Source organism: Rhincodon typus, chromosome 18, assembly GCF_021869965.1.
Source record: "Rhincodon typus isolate 14 chromosome 18, sRhiTyp1.1, whole genome shotgun sequence".
Lineage (NCBI taxonomy): Eukaryota > Metazoa > Chordata > Chondrichthyes > Orectolobiformes > Rhincodontidae > Rhincodon > Rhincodon typus.
In genome coordinates, this window is record NC_063349.1 from 29,524,101 (window position 1) to 29,532,257 (window position 8,157).

The window sequence follows — 8,157 nt, forward strand, 5'->3', positions numbered from 1 at the left end:
CTGAGATGCTAGCGAGACGTGTCATTGTATTGACCTCTCTCTCGCTTTCTGGAGTGTGTCTCCAGGGGTGACTATCTCCCCTCTTCCCCATAAAAAGAAAATCAGATCGTCTTTCTAAAAATTTTCTGTAACTAATATATTCAACTAAAGGTTTAGTGTCGGTAACATGAACGTTCTAGGTTTCTCGGAAACGTAATGGTACCATATCCCTTGCAAGCAGAATCAGGCCCGGTTGGAGCAGCCTCTCTGCTCCTATGATGCTGCTTGGCCTGCTGTGTTCATCCAGCCCTGCACCTTGTTGTCCCGGTTGGTACTCGGATGGGAGACCCGGCTGGGAATACCAGGTGCAGTAGAAGCGTCCTTATGGTGCAGTGGGAGTGTTCCTACTTCTGAACCAGGAGGCCCAGGTTGAAGTTACACCTGCTTCAGAGGTGTGTAATACCATTTCTGAACAGGTTGATCAGAAACTATTTACTGTATCCCTTCCAAGTTGTCTTCAGTTCTCTGTCCCTTTACCGTGGGTAGGCTTAGGAGGCAGGTCCCAAATCAAATTGAATTCATGCTGTTGGCACCAGCCTAATTTTCATTGGTGTCCAGCCAACTGACCCAGTAATGCGTCTGAGTTGCTCTGGCAACATGTACTTTTATAAGAACATTGTAGTCCAACATTATGCATTGTGATGGTCAAAGCTCCAATTTTCTTTCCATTACAGTACCAACCAAGAATCTTCCCTGCTAATATCACCTGACATTGGCACATGCTTGAAACATTTATAATTCAACATGAACTAGTTTGGCTGTGATTATAAATACATCTTCCTTGACCAGCAAGGCCATGAGTTTCTGGGTCAGAGGCAGGAGTGCTACCCAATGCACTGCAACATCTCCTCGCAAAGACTATTAACTGTAAAATTACAAATTTTCATAAAAAGGACAGTATTGCATTTACACTTTTCAAATGATACTTATCAATGAAGAAGCCAACAATTCTGCTCAATAAATTATTGGCAGCAAAAATCATGAGTGATTAAATGAGAGACAAATCACGTAAATTTCTAAATCACGTAAAGCATGCTGATATAACTGTTTAGAAATATTGGAATAGATCTTAACATTAACAGTTTGGGGTAAATGTATACTCTCAGTACAATTGTTTTTGTTCTGGACTCATGCTGACAGACATAGGTATTTAACTCATCCAATGTGGTGCTGGGAACTTGGAAAATTTTGCACAGTGGATGAATTGAATTATAAACAAATGTTATATGAGAAAGGTTGTAAGGAGAAACCAGGGAACTATAGAACTGTGAGCCTCACTTTGGTTGTGGGTAAATTGTTGGAGGTGATTATAAAGGTAGGATTTATAGACATTTAGAGAGGCAAAAATTGATTCGGGATAGTCAGCATGGTTTTGTGTGAGGAAACTCATGTCTCACAAACTTGATTGAGTTTTTTGAGGAAGTTACCAAAAAGATTGATGATGGCAGAGCAGTAGACATTGTTTAGTAAAGCCTTTGACAAGGTTCTGCATGGTAGACTAATTAGTAAAGTTAGGTCACACAGGATTCAGGGTGAGCTTGCCAATTGGCTACAAAATAGGCTTAATGGCAGGATACAGAGAGTAATGGTGGAGGGTTGCCTTTCAGACTGGAGGCCTGTGACCAGCTGTGTTTCACAGGGATTGGTTCTGGGTCCTCTTTTGTTTGTCACTTATATAAATGATTTGGATGAGAATATAGAAGGCATGATTAGTAAGTTTGCAGGTGACATCAAAATTGGTGGCATAGTAGATAGTGAAGAAGGTTTTCTAAGATTACAGATGAATCATGATCAAATGTGTCAATGGGCTGAAAAATGGCAGATGGAGGTCAATCTGGATAAATGTGAGATATTGCATTTTGGTACGCAAACAAGGGTAGGGCTTATACTATTATTGGTAGGACCGTAGGTAGTGTTGTAGAACAGAGGGACCTAGGGGTGTAGGTACATAATCGTTTGAAATTTGTGTCACATACAGATAGGGTGGTTAAAAAGGTGTTTAGCACGTTTGCCTTCATTGCTGAGTCCTTCGAGTATAGGATTTGGGAAGTCATGTTGAGGTTATAAAGGACATTGGTGAGGACTCTTCTGGAATACTTTGTCCAGTTCTGGTCACCCAGTTATAGGAAGTATATTATCCAGCTGAGCGTTCAGAAGAGATTTACCAGGATGTTGCTGGGTATGGAAGGTTTGAGTTATAAAAAAAGGTCGGATATGTCGGGACTTTTTTCACTGGAGTGTAGGAGGTTGAGAGGTGACCTAATAGAAGTTGATAAAATAATGAGAGGTATAGGTAGAGTTAATGGTATTTGTCTTTTTCCCAGGATGAATGATTTCAGGACTAGGGGGCACATTTTTACGGTGAGAGAAGAGAGATTTTAAAAAGAAATAAAAGGCAAATTTTTTACACAGAGGGTGGTTCGCATGTGGAATGACCTTCCTGAGGAAGTGGTGGATGCGGTTACAATTACAATGTTCAAAAGACATTTGGATAAGTACATGAATAGGAAAGGTTTGGCGGGATATGGGCCAGGTGCAGGCAGGTGGGACCAGTTTAGTGTGGGATTATGTTCGGCATGGACTGGTTGGCCCAAAAGGTTTGTTTCCGTGCTGTATGACTGTATGACTTAAATACAAATTTAGAAAGCTGGCAAAAACTGATTCACAAAAAGAAAGATGGGCTCTAAAAGTTGAGACTTAAATAACAACCTTGATTACACATGTATGAAGTGTGAAGCAAATTTATGCTGCAATGAAAGCCAACAGTCATTCATTCGTATCGACGTGTGCTTTGTTTATATATATTATGTATGAAAAAGATAAATTGGAGTGTTTTTCCCAAGTTTGCTGTTTACCTAAAAAGTGAAAATTAGGAACAGACACCTATTCAATTTGTGACAATACATTTAAGAACTATTAACATTCACAGAGAAATCCAAAGGCCCTGTTTAAACCAATAGAACTACATCACAAGATATTGGCTTTTTAAAGTAAAAGAAACTTTACTGTAAATGAATGATTTAAATAAGACATCATTATTAACATAACAATATGACACTCACTGTACTTACTATGCACTTTGTTCTTGTTCTTAATTCTACCACAAGTACGATATAACACTATATGATTGTTAGAGTTAGTTACTCATGTCAGCACCACCCAGAAGTCTGCCATCATCCTTTGGATCTTTACTTTAATTCTTCCCAGAATTCTAACTATTCTCAGAGGTAAGACTTAGTTGACTATCTCTTGAGTGGATATTTCAGTCCTTTGATCTGGTTGACTTCTCAGTAATTCTCAGGTAATTCTGCTGGTTGCTCTCTTTCATCACAATAAGATGACAACAGATCTTTCCACTTGTTTCAAACTAGGCAAGCTCCCAACATTAATTTCCTCACAAGTTTCAAACTAAAATTAAACCTCACCTGTTTTCTACATCATGAATGACAATGTTTGCTTTTTCTAAGCTTACACTGCAGACCTACCTAACTGCTATTTACTTCAGAGATAACAAGGTGTAGAGCTGGATGAACACAGCAGGCCAAGCAGCATCAGAGGAGCAGGAAGGCTGACATTTCGGGCCCAGACCCTTTACTTCAGTTGTCTTCTCTCAGCAAGCTTCAAACCACACCATTTCCAAGCTACAACTGACTATGTCAGAAAACATCCACATAAACTGAAGTTAGATTATCTCCCCAAGATCCTCTATCTTTTCTGATGTGTTGTAGAAAATGCTGTGATGTCCTTGAACAGATAATTAGGTTAAGTGTCCCTTGCTTAAAATTTCTTCTGGATTTAAAGAAAGTAATTGATTTTACAAACTTTCAAGTTTCATTAGATGCTTTTAAACAAATTTATGAAACAAAGTAATCAAAACAGAAACATTTCTCTGGACTGCCCTTGCTGGAAAGGATTGCAGGTATCACGTCTCCACCAAAAAACCTACGGGTAGTTATACGTTGATTTTCTTCACCTGCTGGTTTATGATTTTACCTTCCCAACTGTTAACCTCCGGAATCAATTTGGCTCCAAACATTTAACATAATAGATTCCAAGCTTGTCTTAATTGGATTTACCCCATTTTCTATAGCCCCAGCCTTAATTCTTAAAACCAAAAGATATATTAAAAAACAAATTTTCCTTTGGATCTTCCATATTGTTGCAGCTTCTGTTGTGTCTTATTAATTTAGCATTAATGAAATGGCTACCCCCTCACTGCTGAGCCATCCTGCCTGCCAACCTCCTTCTCAATTCCAATGGTCTACCTGACCACCTCAATATTCTGCTTTACCTTACAATGTCACCCGACTGTGATTGCAGAAACCCTTACCAACCATCAAGCACAGAACAACATCTTGTTCCTGACTCAAGCATGAGTGAGACAACTTGAAGTTAAATTTGATCTCCAATAAGTCAATGGAGTAGTTACGGAACTTGACAATAAACTGTGACAAGAGCTTCTAATCTTAAAGCCATACAAAAGAGAAAAATTCTTCACTGGAGTACCAGCCATGATTTTTCTGCTCAAGTCCTTGAACCTGGAAACTTATAACTCAATTTACTCTATCAGAAATTATATGGAGGAACAAAGTTGACTAGTTGACTAGCCTGGTGTTCATCTGCAAATGCAAGACGTATTACAAACAAGTTCAGAAGTTACTTGTGTAAGTTGTCACATGGAGTTATGGTACAGTGACTAAAATGGACACCTTGGTAAAATATGCTCAAGAATGGACTCCAAACACTTCTGGCTGAAGTGTATTTGACTGGGAAAAGGAAGGGAAAAAAAGATAGGTGTACGACAGCTGTACCAATCAAAGATAAATTTACAGCAATATAGAGGAATGATATATTAACAGGTTCAAAGACTGAGTCTGTTTGGTTAGAGTTCACAGACAGAAAAGGAGCTGTGGTATTGCTAAGTGTTTAACGTCCCATTAGGGGGTAAAACAGGGACATCCAAAGCTGAAGTTCCCTGCTGACAAAGGAAGTAGAGGCTAGAATAAAAGAGAAAAAGAAGGTTTATGATGTTGTCAGATGCAAAATATGGAGAGGGCAGAAGGAGAAAATTGAAAAAGGGATACAAAAATGGTCAACAGAGACTATGCAAAAGCTTTAGCAGATAAAAGAGAACTTAAAAATCTGTTCTCATTACATAAGATGTAACAGGATAGTTCAAGGAATGGTGGGGCCAATTACAAAGAAAAAATATAAATCTTCTTGAATATAGGAAGGTTCTAATTAAGTTATCAAGTTAGTACTTTGCTTCTGTGTTCACTAAAATTAAAAGAAGTTTTACATTTTTACATCACTTTTCATGAGCACTGGGTGACTCAAAGCTCTTTACAGGTAATGAGTGCATTTGAAGTGTCATCATCGTCATAATATAGAAAGTATGGGCAGCCTATTTGTACATGGTAAGCTCGCACAAAACGTGAGTCTGACATTGAGTAAAAGACAGAAGGCAAAGAGTAGTGGGGAATTAAAAGCAGAAAATGCTTCTAATACTCAGCAGGTCTTGTAGGATTTTTGGAGGGAAAGCCAGATTTAATGTTGCAGGTCATCTGTTTCTCTCACAATTATAACTGCTTTGCAGTCACAGAAAACTGTACATATGATCACAAATTTACCCATTTCCCATAAATTGTTTCTTTCCATACCCTCACAAGCAATTTATATTGTACAACGAGAAACGTATTGACCAGGTATCCCTGTTGCGTTTTTGTTTTGTTCGGCATTCTGTATCATCCCTCTCTCGCAGTATCAAAGTTTGTTATCCCGGTTTGTTGTACTGTTTCGTTTCTGAATTCTTCGTGTTGCCTGTCTGCTCTCTGTTGGTATTGCCTCAATGGCTAACTTTTAGTGAGACTGATTCCCAGAAGAGCTCCATGGCAACTAACGTTGGCAGGCTTACGAAGGTAAATAACAATTGGCAGCAGTGAAACAAGCCACATCAAAATCTCTCTGAGCAACCAATGCTGTAAAATTCTTGTTTTCACTATGGGTTTTGCTGGTCTTGCACTCTGGAAGATGGTGAATGAAAACCAAACCTGAGGAATGTTTGCATGTAATCTCCAAAGACATGCAACAAAAGATAAGGTTACTATTCTCAGGAAGGGAAATAGATGTACACAATTTGAAATTTGAGAAATTTGGCTCCAATGCATTTTCTTTCCTATGCTGTCAGTATGAGAGTATGAGTTTACTGGATTTGAATGTTTGAGCTTTCAGAATTTTAAGCATCTGTAAAATGATAAATCACATCTCGAATGAGAAATACATTTCAATAATAGTTTCAATTTATTCAATTTTGTACTAATTATAACTTAAGGACAAAGAAGTGTACACCTGAAGTCACACAGAGTTCCATTTGCAATTTGGCATGGCATTTGCAGCTATGAGGTTACGCTTCTCACATTGTAAACAATGGCCTATTTGGTTCAAGTATTTTTAATCAGCCTGTTATGTCATATCTATGGGGCACATTGGACTTGAGCCCAGACCTTCAGTCCAAAACGTAGTGACAGTATCACTATGACTCAAGAACCCTTACTGTTTGGTTAACACTTTGCAAATATCAGCGTGGGGCCCTCATATATAAACAGAAAGAAGAAAACATTTTTGAAGGAATTTCAGCATTTTAAAAAGGTTAAAGTGATAAAAAAAAGTAAGCATCAAGTAAATTCCTTTAGCATTTGAAAAAAAAACATTTGGAAATGAATAAATCTGGTATGATGAGACATTTAGGGAATTGTATGAACCACATTTAAGGCACAATACTTGTTCTTCAAGAAAATTATCCCTCACTAGTCATGGAAATTAACTGAGTTAATCAATTAATAACTTTATATACCAGGTATTACCCCATGGTATTTGGTTTGGAATATGTGCTTAATATCATAGTTACAACACAGAAAGAGACCATTCAGCTGTCATGTCCATGCCAAGGCTCTCTGAGAGCAATCTGAGAAACACCTTTTGAATTGTTCTCCAGAGTATGCCAGAAAAGGTACATGTTTTCAAAAGTAACATGATCTTTCATTAAATAACCCTGGTTTTCAAAATTACTCACCATGAAAATGCGCCCCTCCCAAGCTCCATACATATATATCATGTAAGTAATCTTTGAACGTGACAAAATAATTCCATGCTCTTAATATTTTGAATTGCCTAATTCAGAACAAACTTCAAAATCTCTCCCGTACAGACTTAAACTTTACCAGACTCTGTACTTTGCAGAGGCTCAAATATCGTGCAAGTAAACTTATGAAAGCTAAGTCTTCTTTTGAAACGTGAATGATCGTCAGGAGTGAAGTATCCAAACTTCAGGTAAATAAACCACAGGATATGCTGGTAATCATTGAGAATAAGTTGGCATCACCACACTTCTCTGTGGAGAATCAACATGGTGAAATAACATCATGTCAAGTCGTCCATAGGGCTGCTCTCTCATTAGAAACAGACAAACAACTGGTAGTGATTTAACCTGACGGCCACCACACCTTAGGTGATGGGAATACATTGAGAAGGAGAGTCTTTCATGGTAATCTCAGCTAGTGTGGGGATTGAACCCATGCTAATGGTATCACCCTGAATTCACAAACCAGTCTCCATTAGTGAATAGTACTTATAGGAGGGATATAAAGTGCAGGATGCAAACACACAAGCAGCTCAATAAAGATCAATACAGCACTAAAGTAAGTGAAGGGCATTACAAGGTGGAAAAAGATGAGGTGCAAAGGGAAATCAAGCAGTTATACCTATATGTGTACAACAGAGCAGAGACATCTCGAATCATAAGCAAAATAAAAAGGAAGGCTGCATCTTGTGTTTTTTTGCCTAAATCAGTGCTGTGCGAAGCCCTGGGGAAAAGACCTTGGCGATTCACCCTATCTATGCCCCTCATGATTCTACAAACCTCCACAAGGTAGAACACCAAACCCCACCCCACTCCCGGCCTCTGACACTCCAGGGAGAAAAACCCCAGAAACGAACAATTGAAGGGACATAGAAAAGTACATGAGAAACAGACCGGCCTATTTGGACTGGGCGATGACCACGTGACACTGAGTTGTCTGTGAGAATTGTCCATGTATGTAGTTACTTGCGGACCACCTA